The 2,687-nt window shown below is 37.6% G+C and overlaps 1 pseudogene; it reads right to left on the reverse strand.

Moving 5' to 3' along the window:
• Positions 1–449: 449 nt before the first annotated feature.
• LOC116528248 lies at positions 450–1,794 on the reverse strand (annotated as a pseudogene).
• Positions 1,795–2,687: the final 893 nt, after the last annotated feature.

Below are 2,687 nucleotides of genomic sequence, written 5' to 3' on the forward strand. Positions count from 1 at the left end.
CAGTTTATGTTATGGTCCTCTCGATCATTATTGAGTTTAGAAAATTTTTTTGCTGCCCATTTCTTAGAGCATGCAAATCACAGATCTATGACTTGAAAAGATTCATTTCATCATGGCCATCCTTTGGTTGATACAGGTCTTTTTTCTCTGGCTCTTACACGCTCTAATAAAATTCAACTGCTCATCGTGTATCGAGGGGAAAGGAAATGATCAGCTTAAAACAAAATCAACTCAATTTGTTATTTTTCTCTTTACCATAATTTTTTTCATTAGGAGAGAATTTATTTTAAACTGTCATCTTAAACTGCGGGGACGTCTGTCAAATGTCACAATTAAACATGCCACAGGAGAAGCCATGTTGTCAAAATGCCTGCTTAACCCACCCACACATCTCAAATCCACCCTTTGCTGACCTTCTATAACCCCATTTTTTAAAGTTTTTTTTTTCCTTTTTTTAAACAAGAGAAAGTAGACAGACACATGTCGGTAAATGATAACTGTCCATATTCACATAGAGACACAGTGTACTCTCTGAGCCCAATATACAGAGAAAGGAGGAAAAAAGCTAGAATTCTATGAACTGCTAAACAGGGGCCTACGCCCTCCAGGTTCCAGCAGAGCGAAGGGAGTAGGTTTTTCTTTTTTCCCCACAGAGCTCGGTGGTGTTGATTCCATACAGTTTTTGTTCAGACAGCAAGGGATAAAAATGAATTTCAAACAGAAAGGGGTAGAGACTCTTTTCCCATTGTATTCTGCTCAAGATATTTCCCCTAAAAGAGGTTGAGAACCATGGTGTAGAGAAAAGAGACCTCAAAAACAGGGTGACTGAGCACAAGAGGGGAAAAAAAACTGCAACTTACTCCCAGGGACTGGAGAAATTTTTGAAAAGGAAGGTTGGAAGCCATCAGTGTTCTATTAGTCATCTTCTCCTTCATCCTCTCCTTCCTCCCCTTCATCATCATCTTCATCTTCTTCACCTTCATCCTCACCCTTCTTCATCATTATCTTCTAATCCTGCCTCCTCTTCATCATCATCATCATCTTCTTCTCCTTCTCCTCCTTCATCATCCATATCGAGAACCAAGTAGTACTGTAATGGGTTTGGCCAAATATCATCTTTGATATTTGGCCAAATGACCTCTCCTAACTCATCAGCACCTGCATCAGAATGGTCAGTAAACCAGGTAAAGAAGCTCTCTGGTTCCTCATGCTGCCCCTTCCTGCTGGCTTTAGTCTGCATTTGACTTGAACATTTCATCAAACCCTTTCCAGATTTCCATTTGATTTTGGTGGACTTTGAAGATGGATCACCACTGTCATTCAGATGAAATTCTTTGGAGAGAACTTTATTTTCAAAGTAAGGATTTTCATCAAAATAAAAATCTATTCTGTAACCTGATTTAATATCTTCAAATTCTGTCACTTCAACTCTGGTCAAATAATGCAATGCCTCTTCGTCCTCCTCCCCAAGCACTGCAGACACCTGTGGATGGTTGACAAATGTTGTTACCCAATATTTGGGATTTTGGCAATCAATTTTGACCTCTTCTGAAAAAATGGTTGGCAGAATTTGTTATATTTCTGTTCTACTTTCAAAATCTCCTCACTGGCTTGTTCATTAAGTCTGTCTATTTCATTTTATACTTCATCAATGTGTTCAGTTGCTTCTTGCTGTTCTTTTTCTCCCTTCTTCAGCAAGCCTGCAGAGGCCAGTGTCTCCTCCAGTCCCAGAGCAGGAGGTGGTCTTGGTTTCTTCTTTTGAGGCAGGAGTGGAGACTGGCATTTGGGGGCCATGCTGCTTGGGGAAGTCTGAGAACCAGAGCACAAGTCTTCTCCTTCATGGGGAAGCAGGCAGAACACGGAGCTCTTTACCATAATTTTATATCATTTTGCAAGTTAAACTTTACCTTATAATCTTTTACAGACTTTTATAATAATATTAATGGATCATAATATGCTAGCAAGTTATAATAAAATAACTGAGTTATGATGAAAACAAGCAGAAATTTGCCCTACTTTTTCCCAGTTCTCCTTTTTAAAGACAGTCATTCCCACTTTTAACTGCTTCGCTTAACATTTATCTCTGATAATTTGCTTAAGCCACAGTGTCTTTAGTGTGTCTTCAGTGGCTAAGGCCACTTTTGACTTTCTGATATCTGCTACTTCTCCCCAATTCAATATAATTAAAACAAAAAAGAGTTAAATAAAAAATCAGTGTTCACGTTACTATGTACTATGGTATCAGGTAATTACAGTGATTACATTTCCTTCCTTGTACAATTGCCCTTGATAAAATTTATTTTTGTCTTTTTCTGTTACTTGAGTAGTTTTTTGGAAGTGAATTAGTAACTTTTCCAACTGCTCCTCTGAAGCCACCATACATTTAAAACTAATACTTTTTGATTCAAATGTCCAAACAGCTGGTATACTAGCAATTCTCTTTTCACCCAGACCCATTTTTTTCTGGAAATTTTGTTCCTAGAACACTGGTTTTCCTTCTTCACTCTAAACTGGTGCTTCTTTAAGACTACTATCTAGACAGCATCTGACATTTTCTTTTCTTAACTTCATAAAATGTACATATTTTCCCAAAGATCTATGTATTCCTTTTCTTCATTTATTTCTTGGTTCTGCTGAAGCTTAATTCTGGTAGTTTGCCAAAAACATAAATAAATAACAATGGAAGA

This window comes from Sapajus apella, unplaced genomic scaffold (assembly GCF_009761245.1).
Source record: "Sapajus apella isolate SASKATOON/1434 unplaced genomic scaffold, GSC_monkey_1.0 scaffold57, whole genome shotgun sequence".
In the NCBI taxonomy this organism is placed as follows: domain Eukaryota; kingdom Metazoa; phylum Chordata; class Mammalia; order Primates; family Cebidae; genus Sapajus; species Sapajus apella.